Consider the following 16,622-nt stretch of genomic DNA (forward strand, 5'->3'; position numbering starts at 1 on the left):
GCAGCATCATCGTCACTGATCGTGGCCACCACCTAGTCTTGATCGATGTCCTGCATCATTACAGGAGTGAAGAGACATTTACAAAGTGACCTACCGTTGTGGGCAGCAACTTGCCGCATCGGTTTCGTTAGAACCCACAATTCCACGATCACCACGTGCCACGGTGGAACCCTCCTGCAAGAGCTGTGCAGGTAGAGAATGTTGTAGGCAAACACGCTGCCACAACTAAATAAAACCTTATTTGGCGCCCAACCAAGTCGAAGACCCCGACGAAATCTCCAAACCTCAAAAACACGAGGCAAAAAAAAAAATATATATATAAAATCATCATCTTAAAACTGGTAACGTGGGCTGGCCCACACATAAAACTGCGAAAAGGAAGAAAAACTTTTATAGATTCATATAAGTGAAACCCTTTTGTGAATTGGAAAAATTAAAAGAATCGTTAATAAAATAACATATTTATATTTGTGTTATTTTTATAAAACATTTCTTTTTGAAAACTGGCTGCATTAAAGTCAAGAAATTAGAGTGATTTATTTCTCTCTGTGTTGCGGTTTTTTTCCTTTCTGAAATCAGTAAAATCACTTCGCGGAGAAGAGTACGGTAAATAGATAAGCGCTTAGTTTAGCGCCTAGCTTGGCGACGGTTCAATATTTTTTGAGACGATTGTATGAGTGATTCAGAGTCTGAAAGCTTGATTGTTCGGCTAAATAACCTCGCCTTATCAGAAGAGGCCGCTGAACGTATAGTACAGAAAAAACAAAGTATGGATCCCCACAACTACAGGCAATTATAAATGCAGCGGTTTCGGCCGCATTACAGGTGCAGAAACAAGAGTTTGAAGAGAAATTACAGAAAGTCACTGATAGGTTTAGCGCTGCGACACTATCTGCTCCTGATATTGTGGTATACTCGCCTGTTGCTGTATCCGGTAATACGTTTTTGCGACGAAGGCCTTGAGGCGGTAAAATCATTGCCAGAGATTGATGGCTCACAGGGAAAATATGTTTCTTGGCGACAGGCAGCACTAGCATGACATGAGTTGTTTAGACGTTTTGACGGGAGTTCTAAGCATTATCAGGCTGTTCTGATAATCCGTAACAAGATTAGGTGATCTGCTGATTCTATCTTTTCATCCTTTAATACTGTTTTTAATTTTGAGGCTATTATAAGCCGCCTTGACTTTACCTATTCTGATAAGCGCCCATTATACTTGCTCGAGCAAGATCTCACAACACTAAGGCAGGGGCAGATGTCTATTGCACAGTTTTATGGGGAGATTGAGAAGAAGCTGAAAATCCTAACAATTAAGACAACTATAACATATGAGACTGACCATGCTCGATATATGAATGAAAAGTATAGGGCTGATGCCCTAAGTGTATTTATTTCCGGGCTGAAGAGAAACTTAACATACGTTTTTTTTGCTGCTCAGCCTAGGGACTTTCAATCATCCTTGGCAATGGCTCAGGAAATGAAGACAAACCACGAGAGGCATGTCTTTGCCATACAGTATGCCAGGTTCATAGAGGAGGAACATTTTAGGCAAGCCCAGAGTAGTCCGTTACAAGGGACACCCGATTCCAACCACAAACAGATACTTAACAAGAAAGGAAAGCTAACTTCGGGCGGAGCCGAAGTTGATATACAAAGTTGATATTTCTACCAAATACCATTTCCGATCGTTCAGTTATATGGCAGCTATAGGATATAGTCGGCCGATCCTAATGAAATTTCGTAGGTTGGATCAACTGACCAAAAATAGAATCTGTACTAAGTTTCAGCATTCTATCTTCAAAAACACGAAAGTTGGGTCATTTCCGATCATTCAGTTATATGGCCGCTATAAGATATAGTCGGCCGATCCTTATGAAATTTGGCATGTCGTAATGTTTTGCCAAAAATAGCTCTCGTGTCAAATTTGAACTCTCTAACTCTAAAAGTCTAAAAGTTATGCCATTTCCGATCAATCAGTTATATGGCAGCTATAGGATATAGTCGGCCGATCCTAATAAAATTTGGTAGGTTGAATCAACTGACCAAAAATAGAATCTGTACTTAGTTTCAGCTATCTATCTTCAAAAAGACGAAAGTTGGGTCATTTTCGATCGTTCAGTTATTTCGCAGCTATAGGATATAGTCGGCCGATCCTTATGAAATTTGGCATGTCGTAATATTTTGCCAAAAATAGCTCTTGTGTCAAATTTGAACTCTCTAACTCTAAAAACACCGAAGTTATACCATTTCCGATCAATCAGTTATATGGCAGCTATAGGATATAGTCGGCCGATCCGGGCCGTTCCGACTTATATACTGCGTGCAAAAGAAGGGTGTGTGCAAAGTTTTAAGACCCTAGCTTTAAAACTGAGAGACTAGTTCGCGTAGAAACAGACAGACAGACGGACAGACAGACGGACAGACGGACATGCTCATATCAACTCAGGAGGTGATCCTGATCAAGAATATATATACTTTATAGGGTCGGAGATGTCTCCTTCACTGCGTTGCACACTTTTGACCAAAATTATAATACCCTCTGTAAGGGTATAAAAAGGGGTGGAAAAATCCATATTTTACCAGGGATCAAGGTCAACTAACCGTTGTTGATAATACACCATTAGAGAAGATGGACGTAGATCCAATACCGTCTAAGTTCCGTCAAGCGACAAACTTTCAGCGCTCTCAGGGTTCTTCCGCGCTGCAAGCACTAGATGCATAGCCACAAAATTTACACAAGAGACCGTTGAACTCTCAAAGGTTTTCTGACTTTAGGCGACAAAGGGTTATTCATCTGTTTGAAGAAGATAAGGGTGGTCAAACCGAGGATTATTATAATCAGATTGCTAGTGATGCGGTAGATGACATAGACGATGAAGAAAAAACGGGGTATGAAAGTGATGCCGTGCATTTTTTAGGGGGATCGTCCCTACTTCCGTTCGTCCAACGAACAGTAGCGGGGGAACCACGAAAGTTTCTAGTTGACACGTGGGCCTCTAAGAGCTACATCAAGAGAGAGATTGGGTGGCCGACTTCAATTCCCGTTGATTCTCCATTTAGTGTCAATTAACTTCATGGGGTCGAAAAATAGAACACAAATGCCAGTTTTATTTTTTTGGTGTAGAAAGCCTTTTTTTCTTATTACCCAGACTTAAAACTTTTGACGGCATTATTGGCCTTGACCTGTTAGCGCAAGTAGGTGCGACCATTGATCTTAAAAGCAATTCTATTAGATTTAATGGGGGACGTGAGGATCTGCACTTTCAAAAATGCGCTCAGGTTAACTTTACGAAAATTGAGGATATTGTCGCACCCCCAAAAGTGCAAGGAAGTTTTCAGCAGATCATCTCTAAATACTCAGTGGTCTTTGCTGACCCAAATAAGAAGTTGCCGTTCAACACAAATGTTGTAGCGACTATTCGGACAGAGGATAATGAACCCGTTTATTTAAAACTGTACCCGTTTTCGATGGGTGCTGCTGATTTTGTCAATCAGGCGATCAAAGACATACTAAAAAATGGCTTACTTATAACTTATGAACTTACTTATAAAACACTGACTTACTTATAAAAACATTATTCGACCATCTCGGTCTCCCTACAATAACCCCATATGGGATGTAGATAAAAAGGGCTCCGACGCTTCGGGATCGCCTAATAAACGCTTAGTAGTCGATTTTAGAAAATTAAATTTGAAAACTATTGCTGATAGATACCCCATGCCGAGTATAAATATGATACTGTCGAATCTGGGAAGGGCCAAATTTTTCACTACCCTCGACCTTAAGTACGGTTACCACCAGATAGAGCTTGCGGAATTGGACAGGCAGAAAACTTCTTTTTTGCGGTCAATGGAGGCAAGTACGAGTTCTGCAGCCACCCTTCGGACTAAAGAATGCCTCAAGCATTTTTCAAAGGGCAATAGACGATGTCCTCCGGGAGAAAATAGGAAGGATCTTTTACGTCTATGTGGATGACGTTATTGTCTTTTCAGAAACTGAAGAATCTCATGTTGACCATATTGCGGATGTTTTAAAGTGCCTGCCGGACGCCAACATGCAAGTGTCCAAGGAAAAGTCACACTTTTTTAAAGAAAGTGTCGACTTCCTCGGTTTTGTTGTGACAAAGGAGGGTAGGACAAATCAGGACAAGGTAAAAGCCATCAAGGATTTTAAACAGCCAAGTAATTTGTTCGAGCTGAGATCGTTCTTGGGCTTAGCGAGTTACTATCGATGCTTCATTAAAGATTTCACATCAATAGCGAGACCTTTGACAGAGTTACTGAAAGGTGAAGGTGGCAGGGTTAGCAAATACCGTTCAAAAGGCATTTCGGTGAGCTTTGATGAGTCCCAGTTAAGCGCATTTGACAAGCTTAGAAATATTCTTGCTTCAAAGGACGTTATCCTCCATTACCCAGATTTTACGCTACCATTTGATTTGATAACTGATGCTTCATCCTTTGGCATAGGTGCAGTTTTGTCTTAGGGAAATAGGCCTATGACGATGATATCCAGAACGTTGAAGGGAATTACTAGCAATTGTATGGGCCTTGGATAGTCTTCGTCACTATCTCTATGGAAAAAGTGACATAAACATATTTACGGACCATCAGCCCCTTATATTTGCGGTTTCTGATAAGAATCCTAATTCAATACTCAAACGCTGGAAGGCCCACATTGAAGAAAGTGGTGCAAAGCTCATGTATAAGCCAGGAAAGGAAAACTGTGTGGCGGACGCTTTGTCGCGACAACGTATTCACATTTTGCAAAGTTCAGCGGAGTCGAATCGAGCCACTATTCACAGTGAAGAGTCATCAACACTTGTTATTGAGGCCACGGAAAAGCCAGTTAACTGTTTTCAAAACCAAATCATATTGGAGGAGGCGTCCACGTCAAATAAGCGACTATTTATTGTGTTTGGTACTAAGACTCGCCATCAAATTGATTTTTCTGATTAGGAGACATTGGTGGACTTAGTGAAAGACGTAGTAAAGCCCAACGTCGTGAACGCCATACATTGTAAGCTTCCAGTTTTGGCCCGTATTCAAGATAGTCTGGTTCGGCTCTTCCCGGCCACTAGATTTTGGTATTGTAAGTATTGGGTGTCGGACGTTATCAGACCGGACGAGCAAAAAGCAATACAAAAAGCAAAAATATTTAACAAGTGCTGCTTGACTATTATTTTTTAAAAATGGGAAAAATATAAACTGAAATCGTTCTAAACTGCAGGATTTGTCAGAAAGCAAAATATAATAGGCACCCATTAAAGCAGGAATTAGGAATTTCGCCAATACCATCGCGGGTGGGAGAGATGTTACACATGGACATCTTCTTAACAGGGGGAAAGTACTTTCTCACTGCTGTCGATAAATTCAGCAAGTTTGCGGTGGTCCAGCCAATAGAACCGCGCGCCAATTTAAATGTGAAAATTCCAATTCTCTTATGTTCGATCGATTTATTGCGATAATGAGGCATCGTTTAACTCCGAAACTATACGATCCATGCTGAAAAAGCATTACAATATCGGTCATTCTGGTCATTTATGCAGTCTCTTTCCCGACATGTATCTTTTCCAATCGCACACATACCATACGCCAGATATCACACGCTTTCACGTCATAGGCTACGACTTACCATTCGCAGCGATTCAAGGATAACCCATGCAGGCTCGCCATCGCAACGAAACGCTCTCAGACTCCACTCCCTTTTAAGCCTATTCTTTTTTCACTAAACGAAAAAAGCCCGCAGCATATTGCTTACAACAAATTGCAATTGCATGGAGCAGCAATTGCTTACAACAAAATGTTAGCTGCAGCAGCGCTTTACTGATTCGCGTTCTGCGTATCGATAAAGATAAAGATTCATCAGACGGCGAAGCAGAGCCTCGATAGTGGTGACTCAAATTCTTGCTAACATGGGTATGGCCGAGAACGTCCATGTTTTGAAAAAGGAGAGTAGTTAACAATGCAACGGTGAACTGAGATAAGGACACGAAGACGGACGACGCATATGGTCTTACGACGGGCGTTGGCCGACGTCTGTGATCTGTGCGAGTTAAGAATAAGAATAAATAAGTTAATAATAATATAAAATAAAATAATAAGAATAAGTTAAGAATAAAGGCACCTCTTCCAAGTCTTGTATTTTATTTGGAGGAATAACTGCAGCCACGACCCGGCTACCAGTTTACAAGAAGAGGATCAGCAGCATCATCGTCACTGATCGTGGCCAACACCTAGTCTTGATCGATGCCCTGCATCATTACAGGAGTACAGAGACATCTACAAAGTGACCTACCGTTGTGGGCAGCAACTTGCCGCATCGGTTTCGTCAGAACCCAGAATTCCGTGAGCAGCGCGTGCCACGGTGAAACCCTCCTGCAAGAGCTGTGCAGGTGGAGAATGTTGTAGGCAAACACTCTGCCACTACTAAAGAAAACCTTATTTTACACACCCTTGTTTCTTTTACACACAGTATATAAGTCGTAAAGGCCGGGGTTGGCCGACGATATCCTATAGCTGACATATAACTGATTGATCAGAAATAGTATAACTTTGGTGTTTCTAGAGTACGGGCGTTCGGATTTTGCATGAGTGCTATTTTTGGAAAAATTATACGACTTACCTAATTGAATAGGGATCGGGCGACTATATCCTACAGCTGCTATATAACTGAACAATCAGAAATGACGCAACTTTCGTGTTTTTGAAGATAGAAAGTTAGATCTTTGTACAGATTCTATTTTTGTTGTCAGTTGATCTGAAAGTTGGAACTTTTTTTTGTTTTTGTCAATTGTACCAAATTTCATAACGATCAGACAACTATATGTTATAGCTGCCATATAACCGAACGAAGGAAATGGTATTTGGACTTAAGTCTTGATTAGGGACTTTTTTTAATTTTTTTAATGTTATAAATTGGTTATATTATAATGGTTATATTCTCATAATGATCGGCCACCTATATCCGATTTTTGCGATATATATCCCGTTTTAACTGCAACGGTATATCAACTTTCTTGTTAAGCTTTTGTTAAGGAAGTTAGCTTTCCTTTCTTGTTTTTATGCACATTATTTTAAAGTTGGACTACATTATCTGAAAATCTTTTTATCATTTTCATTAATTTTAATAAGAAAAACTCAAATTTATAGCTTTTCCATCCACTTTGGCAACCCTAAAATATAAAAAACCTATTAAATCAGATATACATACAAGCACCTTAAACCGGGAAGTGAAATGGGAAAATGGTGAAATTTTTTTTGTTTATAACCCTTTTAACCCTTTAGCTTAAAAAGCATGCGGGAGAGTGTTTTATGTTTTTTCTTTCAAATTTATAATCCAAACAAGAAAAATAAAAATTTAGAAATTACCTTAACATCGCCTTAGTTTGTAATGGATCCCGCCATAAAAGTCGTTATAAGGTCAGGCCGCTTAGTGGAACCCGCTGAATTGGAAAGCGGGTTCCACAACAAACGGCTAGCAGATGAGTGAGGGAAAGAGAGAATTCTATTTTAAGAACGTAACATCTTTGGAACAGTGAAGTGTGAGAGCAAAGAGATCAGAAATATCTTCTACTATCTTTACTTTTTAGCTCTGTTTTTGCCATTCTCGCTTTTACTTTAATACCAACTTTAAATATCAATAAAAAAAACTTGGAAGGTAGCCTAGATGGAAAGCACGCGCTCCGTACCCTTGCGGTCCAGAGTTCGATTTTATAAGTAAGATTGTTTCAATTTTAAAAAAATTTTTTTTAGTTTTATGATTATTTTACTTTAATTATTATACTTTAATTATAATTTTCTTAAATTATTATTTTTAATTGCATTCTATTACAATTGTTGCAAAAATAAGTGTCGGATGACAAAATTACGGAATTTTATTTACTGGACATAATTTTGTATTTTTTTCTTTGATAAAAGTTTGAAAAAAGTTTGAAGTCTTTAGTAGGATTTGAACATATTTAGGTAAATTGGACAAAGAGCAACTACTCCATGCATTACGCTACCATACTATTTGTTCTACTACCACATGAAATTTGGAAGCCAAAACATTTTTACGCCGTCGTGCGAGCAGTAACACATGCATACAAAGGCATACTTTTTTTTACACATTCATGTAAAGGTTCTAAGAATACAATCGTATGCATTTGCGTTCCTCTCTCACCAATAGGCTCGCAGAAAAAAGGGCCTGAGGACCGTTTTGGGCTTGATGTCCCATCTATGTATTGTATAATCTTTTCGTGAACCAAGCACCCAGCATAAACTTCACCATGAACGTCAATCTAAGCTTTGCCACCGTTTTGCCCACTTCACCGGTTTTGAACACCATCAAACACCTGAACACCTGTCAGTCACCATCTTCTTTAGAAACGGATCGATTTACAAGCGATTTACAAGCGATTCTCATGCATCAATACTCATAAATAAGTTGTTCTACGTCAATTCGTGTGGCATCCACACATTGAGTTTCTTGTAAATCCACGCTTTTAACACTACCTATATACGTTTCGGAGCCATTTTGTGTAACTATATTAAAGCCATACCTCATTGTAGTTGAAAAAACAAAGTTTTTATTAGATAATTTCATAAAAAAGTTTTGATTTGTCTTGCAGACAAAGTAAGCCAATACCGAAATACATACCAAGCATGATAATGAAATCTTATGTCATCCAAAAGATTGGCAGCTTTGATGGTCCAATAATTTTATTAATTTACGAGAAACAACTGAAGAGCTTGGCTTAGTTTGAAAGACACATTCGATGCAAATGCATAATCAGGACGGCCGAATGTGAATTGGCCCAAGAAGCAGCATGTCATACTTTGCTGATATGGCGCATTCGTGCCAAAGTTCAAATTATCTGAAAAGGGGCAAGGTAGTATTAAAAGGCTTAAGACGGGGCTTTATATTCAATTGTACATTTAGGTTTTTACATAAATTCTTTTGAATTTCACTCTATTTTTATACCCTTGCAGAGGGTATTATAATTTTGTCCAAAAGTTTGCAACGCAGTGAAGGAGACATCTCCGACCCTATAAATTATATATATTCTTGATCAGGATCACCTCCTGAGTTGATATGAGCATGTCCGTCTGTCCGTCTGTCTGTTTCTACGCGAACTAGTCTCTCAGTTTTAAAGCTATCGACTTAAAACTTTGCACACACCCTTCTTTCCTTTGCACGCAGTATATAAGTCGGAACGGTCGGGATCGGCCGACTATATCTTATAGCTGCCATATAACTGATTGATCGGAAATGGCATAACTTTTAGACTTTTAGAGTTAGAGAGTTCAAATTTGACACGAGAGCTATTTTTGGCAAAACATTACGACATGCCAAATTTCATAAGGATCGGCCGACTATATCTTATAGCGGCCATATAACTGAATGATCGGAAATGACCCAACTTTCGTGTTTTTGAAGATAGAATGCTGAAACTTAGTACAGATTCTATTTTTGGTCAGTTGATCCAACCTACGAAATTTTATTAGGATCGGCCGACTATAGCTGCCATATAACTGAACGATCGGAAATGGTATTTGGTAGAAATATCAACTTTCGTATTTTTTAAGATAGAAGCTTGGGACTTTTTTTTAGATCTTTAATTGTAATTAATTGATTTTATTATGTTGTAATCATAAGGATCGACCAACTATATCCGATGTTTGCGATATATATCCGGTTTTAACTGCAAGGGTATATAAACTTCGGCTCCGCCCGAAGTTAGCTTTCCTTTCTTGTTATATTATAAAGTTATTCAAAATATTAAAAGTTATTGAGATTCTGATTTTTATTCCACTGGGACTTTATCTAGTTTCACACCTTTTTTTTATCGACCTCCCACTCACGTGGGAAGTGTTTTTACTCACTTATCTCTTAAAAAAGCCTTTTAACTAAAAGTCAAATAAATTCCTAAGCTTATTGAAATCATTGCACTATGGGAAATTTCCACATTTTTATATGATTTAAAAGTAGGTTGCGAGCATGACGTTTCGTACTTTTATACCTGTGGGGGGAAAACTCTCATTTTCCATAGCACGCGTGCATCCACTGCCATCCCAACCACCTAAGCCTATGAGGTTCACAATCCGAATCAGGCTGAGGAATTAGTAGAAGCCAGTTGTGTGAATGTGTCGGCGAGACTCAGTGAAACGATCCCAGAATTGAGCCCCAGACTTGAAGCTCCCCACATTCATGGTTGCGAGCCGAAAAATAAGTGGCGTTTCCAGCATTAAGCGATTCCAGAGACGATGAACACAGATAGGTAAGGGCAAAAACGAGAAGTGAAGATGGAGTGACATCCTCCCGACGCAGAGAATGTAAGGTGTACGCGGTGCAGCTCAATGAGGTCCCACAACTGAGAACTGCTTCATGTAGCTTAGATTCCCTAGCTCATCATGAACCTTTCCAGCACAACGTATTGGTCCTGTCGAACAAACTGTGCAGCTCAGCCTCTTGCATCTGTTCCGCTGATTTGGCTTTGCTTTGCAACTCCAAAAATTCCTCCAAAAGTTCATGAGCCTTTTGTCTCAGATGCTATTCCTAATCTATTCCTTTCCAGAAACCTTTCCAGTATACATTCCAGTGACGAAAAAAAAGATGCAGGGAAGCGCGCCAAGGTTGAGACAAATGATGGCACCGAGAAATCGCAACAAGAGATAGGAAGAACGGAACGGTTAGAACCGCTCAGTCAAATTTCGTTATTGATTGTGTCACTCGGAAAACTGGTCGAAATTATTTGTAAATATCTGCCGAGACTTTGCCAAGACTATCGCGCTGGGATCACCCATAATGATTTAACGATCGTTTATGGTACCAGCAGTCTTCCCGGTTCCCAATAAATAAAGCAACGTGATATAAAAAAAGGAGCGAAGCGGGGCGACGGCGACACGGCGGCTTGAGCGGCACGACAAGCTTAGAAGAAGTGCAAGGCTTCCCGGAACTTATAGTACATGTAGAGAAATGGTGACAGTGAGTTTATTTGCATTAAAATCATTTTGTCCGAGAAATAAATTTATACATTACATTTTCGTATATACCGCCATCGTCTGAACCGCCCACATATTGGCAGCATTTGTCCGCTATTCAACCCGTTTTTAATCATATGACTGATCGTAACCAGCTCGTCACTGTAGGCGACTTTAATATCCCAGAATTAAAGTGGTCCAACGTCGAGAACTCACCATCTTTGTCACTTATCACTCACCATGACTTCACCGCGAGTATGTTTGACATGTCCCTAGGTCAGATTAACCATGTTAGAAATTCGTTAGGTCGACTTTTAGACTTATGTTTTGTATCTGATCCTGATGGTACCGCTCTCTCCAGAGCTTTTCCCCTATCAACCCGAGAGGATCCATATCACCCCACGCTGGAGGTTTCAATCGTAACCATTCCTGGTACGATCAGATGTCTCCGCGTCGTAACAAGATTCGCTGTTTCCGTAAAGCTGATTTTCACAAACTTAATAGCCTTATAGATACATATGATTGGTCCGATATTCTGGCATTTACTGATCTTAACGTCACCTGCAGTACTATTGATTTTTCAAGATATCTACTAGCTCGGTGAAATTTTACCGTGCATAACGCTGAATGTTACAGGAATTATATTCGCCGCTGCCGGATACAATTTACTCAGGATCCAAAGCAGTTTTATAATTTTGTAAACACTAAGCATAAACACGTATCTTTTTCACCCCTGCTTACGTTTGAAAATTCCTCTGCAAGCTCTGATCAGGCCATTGCCGATCTATTCGCAGAATTTTTTCAAACAACTTTCCGCCTAAATTGACAGATAAATATTGACAACTTATTATCTGATATTCTAAGGGTCAAACCCATTTATTCGCCAGGCCCCGATGGAGTAACAGGCTGTGCGCTAAAATACTGTGCCAGGGCTCTGTGAAAACCTCTTCTTAGACTTTTCAACTTATCTTTGGAGACCTCGATTTTTCCCCTTAAGTGGAAGGAATCATTCATAAGTCCCCTACAAAAAAAAGGGAAAAAGTCCGATGCTGCCACCTACAGAGGCATCTCTAAGTTGTCGGCAATTCCAAAGTTATTTGAAAAATTAATTACCCCTCATTTGCATCACCTTTGCTCTTCGATTAAATCTCCCTGTCAGCATAGCTTTATTAAGCGTCGCTCTACCACCACAAATTTACTGGAGTAGACATCCTTTGTCATAGATGGCTTTTGTAAGGGATATCAAACCGATGTAATTTACACAGACTTCAGCAAAGCATTTGATTCAGTTAATCACTCACTCTTGTTGAGTAAACTGAATATGCTAGATGGAAGGACACAAAGAGTCTTATTTAAAAACATACAGCCCCGTCTGGTCCGTGCTACATTTGACGTCCCTCAAGGAAGTCATCTTGGCCCGTTATTATTTACGCTTTTTATAAACGACTTGCCCCCTGCTTTAACAAGCTCTCTAGTTCTTATGTATGCAGATGATGTAAAGCTTTGTCTCCAGTACAAATCCATCTCTGCCCAATGCAGTCTTCAGTCTGACCTTGATAGCTTTCAAGAATGGTGTTTAGCTAATGATCTAATACTTAATGGATCAAAATGCAAGCATATGTCTTTTTATCGTTCTAGCCCCCTGCAAGCTACTTATTCTATTAATGGGATTGCCTTAGAGAAATTAACTCAGGTTTATGATCTCGGCGTCCTATTAGGCATTAAACTTAAATTTTCCGACCATATTTCCTTAATGGTTAATAAGGCTAAAGGAGTCCTTGATTTTATTAAAAGGTGGTATTTAATGACCCATCAAAAGAATTTAATGACCCATACATAACCAAAACATTATTTATTTCTTTGGTCCGTCCCATACTGGAGTACGGTTCATGTGTCTGGAGTCCCCAATATGGAGTACATAAGGACCGCATAGAATCCGTACAAAAGAACTTTTTAATATTCGTACTTAGAGGTCTATAGTGGGATGCAAATCTTCAGCTTCCATCCTACAGCAGCAGACTTTTACTTATAAACTTACCTAGCTTAACAAATCGTAGGACAATGCTCGGTGTAGTCTTTCTGCATAACCTTATTAACGGGGATGTAGATAGCCAGCATTTACTAACCCGCTTAAACACTCGCTTAAGGACTCTAAACTTTAGTCCTCTGTTCCTTAGCCATTGTACGAGGGCTGACAATAAAGTAAGGTCTCCAACGCTGCAACTTCGCCGGATCACGCGCTAGGCAAAATCTGGCAACACCGCCGTGTTCCTTGGTTCCCCCACTACCACTTTGCTGCTGGATGAGGTTTCCCCGACCGCTCAGTCTTGGCTGAGCAGCCGTCAACGATGGAGGTACCCCTCGCGTCAGCGTCCAAGTGCGAATTGCGTTCTGTAATACGTTTTTTGAGTGCGAAAAAGGTCACACCTATTGAAATCCATCGTCAACTAGTTAAAGTTTACAGGGAAAAGTGTATGGACAAACAAAAAGTGCGTAAGTGGAGCCGCGAGTTCAATTCCGGGCGCACTTATGTTCCCGACGAGGAGAGAAGAGGCCGACCGTCGGTCTCGGATGCGATTGTTCAAGCAGTGGAGGCAGAAATGCTCAAAAACCGCCGTGCGACAATTAGAAACTTGGAAGAGAAACTTGGAAGAGAAGCTTGGAGGAGTGTGTAGAAGGAAACAATCCGTCATATCCTTGTGAACAACTTGCAGTATCACAAAGTTTCTGCCCGATGGGTGCCGAAACAGCTGACCGAAGACCACATGAAGCGGCGCGTGGAATGTGCGACCAAAAATCATCGATCACCCTCCCTATAGTCCCGACGTGGCCCCAAGTGACTACCACATGTTCCCCGCCCTGAAAAACGTCTCGGAGGGAAGAAGTTTGATAGTGACGCGGATGTTCAGAAAGAGGTCAACACCTGGCTGCGCGAGGAGGACGGAGAGTGTTATTCTGCCGGCATAGACAAGTTCATCGTGCGGATGCGCAAGGTGTTGGAAAAAAATGGCGATTATGTAGAAAAGTAGCCAAGACCTTGGCCTTTTTATATTTATTTAAAATATAAATATAAATAAATAGGACGCAGATCTTCTTTCAAGATTTGTGTATCGCTTTTTGTAAATAAATGTCATTTTGTATGAAAAAAAAAATTGGGGACCTTACTTTATTGTTAGCCCTCGTAGTTCGACATATGCACTGCATGACCCTTTTAGGGTATTATGTTCGAACTATAATGGTCTCTACTCTATAACATCTCTTTCCTGTCCCTGAAATTTAAAATATAGAATTTTAACTCCTCCTAGCATAACAAATTACAAATAGTTTAATATATACTAACAAATCGTTTTACAGCGCTCCTCGGTCGTCTGGGCCTCTAAACTTTATGATGAATACAGGAATGCTAGCTGATGCTCTTATTGATGCGCAAGCCATTTCCAAATTCTGAATGACCGCGAAAAAAAAACAAAGAGAGAAAGCGCTTTTGGATCAGTGATGCGCCTCTGCCTGAGCCTCGATTCCGCTGATACAAAATAATACAGGCAGGCTACCGTTTTTACTCACTTGAGAATTTTCCGTGCTTAAAGGCACATTGTTTTAAAACCCTTTATGTATTTTTAAAAATGAAATTAAAATGGAATAAACTCTAGTAATAAGACAATCTCCTTGATGTTCATCTGCCCTCGTTGATGTTCAAGACGCATTGTTCACCCATTTTTTTACCAGAGAACATTTTCGTCCAAGAACATCAGCCTAGTACCGTAAAGAAAACCTCCACATATTAGAACCTTCCACGTCTTCGTCGTCCACTAATTCAAAAAACTAATACCGCCACTTACAAACTAATAATAAACTAATACCGCCACTAACACTTACCTATCAGAATGTAAGGGGGCTACGAAGCTTAACTCCCTGAGCAATATTCTGGTAGTTCTCTCATTGCATCCCATATTAAAGCTGTCATATTACTGAACAATCGGAATAGTCATAACTTTCGTTTTTTTGAAGATAGAAACTTGGAACTTCACACAGATTCTATTTTTCAGTCAGTTGATCCCACCTTACATATCGGCCGACTATATCTTATACCTGTTACATAACAGAACGATCGGAAATGGTATTTGGTAAAAATACCAACTTTGATATTTTTGAAGGTAGAAGTTTGGGACTTTTTTTAGATTTTATATTATAATAAATTGGGTTATATTCTCATAAGGATCGGCCAACTATATCCGATGTTTGCGATATATATCCGGTTTTAACTGCAAGGGAATATCAACTTCAGCTCGGCCCGAAGTTAGCTTTCCTTTCTGGTTTATTGTAATATATTGGTTTTATTTTGATATTCTCATAAAGATCAGAAAACTTTATCCGATGTTTGCTATATATATCCGGTTTTAGCTGCAAGGGTGTATCAACTTCGGCTTCGGCTTGGGCTTCGGCTTCAATCGAAACAATTTTTTGGTATCGATCAGAAGTTTCCATGCGTGAAAAATAAGATTCGCTGTCTCCTTAAGGCTGATTGTCACAAGCATTTGATTGGTCCAATATTCTGCCATGCACGGATGTAAATGTCAACTAAGAAAAATTTTACAATACCTTAAATACATATTTTGACTGTGTGCCATTGAAATATCCATCCGCTTCAAAAAATCTTCCTTAGTTTTCAAGTTTCCTCACGAATTCAAAAAATACTATAAACAGACTTATACTTATATATAGACTACTTATACATAAAAAAAACCGTCAGTAGTTATATTTTTTAGTATATATATTTTCTTATTTTCTGTCCGTCTTTCTCCGAGAAAAGCTCATTATCTGATCTTCTAAGGGTCAAACCCGTTTATTCGCCAGGCCCTGATGGAGTCACAGGCTGTGTGCTTAAATACTGCGCGAGGGCTCTGTGCAAACCTCTACATAGACTTATCTTTGGAAACCTCGATTTTTTCTCTTAATGGGAAGAAATCTTTTATAATTATCTTTAATTTATCTTTTTTTTCCGCCGCGGAAATAAAAATCGCCCTTAAAGAAAAGGGCTTCGCCGCCAAGAATTTTATTAACATTCTAAGTAAAAATAAAAAGCCACAACCCCTCTTCAAGGTCGAGCTCGAGCCAGGTCGCTGAAGAAGAACGAATTCCACCCAATTTATAACCTGCAATATCTTTTGCATCGGAAAATCACTTTTGAAGAGCCACATAAACGCAACGGTCCAGTGCAATGCACTAACTGTCAAGAGTATGGACACACAAGGTCTTACTGCACACTTCGGGCTGTCTGTGTAGTCTGCGGGGACGCCCACAAGTCCGCTTGCTGCACTACAAACAAGGACAGTACCGTGAAGAAATGTGGAAACTGCGGAGGCAACCATACAGAAAACTATAGACGATATGTGGTGTATAAGGAGTTGAAGAGTGCATAAAAAACGCCAGACGTCTTCTTCGCCTAAGCTGCGAGGTCCTCATTTGGTACCCTAGACACCACCAACGGATTTTCCTATGCCCATGTTCTACGATCTGGAATGGAAATTCAGTCTTACTCACAATGTGCTCTACAGGCCCCAGAAAAGCCACAGAGCAAAACGGAATTTATGATGCTTACCCTCCAACAAAGTATGATGGAGCTAATGTCACTCATGAAAACGACAGTCCAAACACTTTTA

General features: G+C 39.8%; 1 protein-coding gene across 13 annotated transcripts in view; it reads right to left on the bottom strand.

Moving 5' to 3' along the window:
• mmd (disintegrin and metalloproteinase domain-containing protein mind-meld) overlaps nt 1–16,622 on the bottom strand; it is a 747,894-nt gene that overhangs the window by 713,270 nt on the left and 18,002 nt on the right. For all 13 annotated transcript variants that reach the window (XR_011443137.1, XR_011443136.1, XM_070281095.1 and 10 more), the window contains exon 2: nt 8,639–8,855. The gene's annotated coding sequence lies outside the window, so the exon portion shown is untranslated. The remainder of the gene's footprint in view (nt 1–8,638; nt 8,856–16,622) is intronic.

This window comes from Drosophila bipectinata, chromosome XL, assembly GCF_030179905.1.
Source record: "Drosophila bipectinata strain 14024-0381.07 chromosome XL, DbipHiC1v2, whole genome shotgun sequence".
Lineage (NCBI taxonomy): Eukaryota > Metazoa > Arthropoda > Insecta > Diptera > Drosophilidae > Drosophila > Drosophila bipectinata.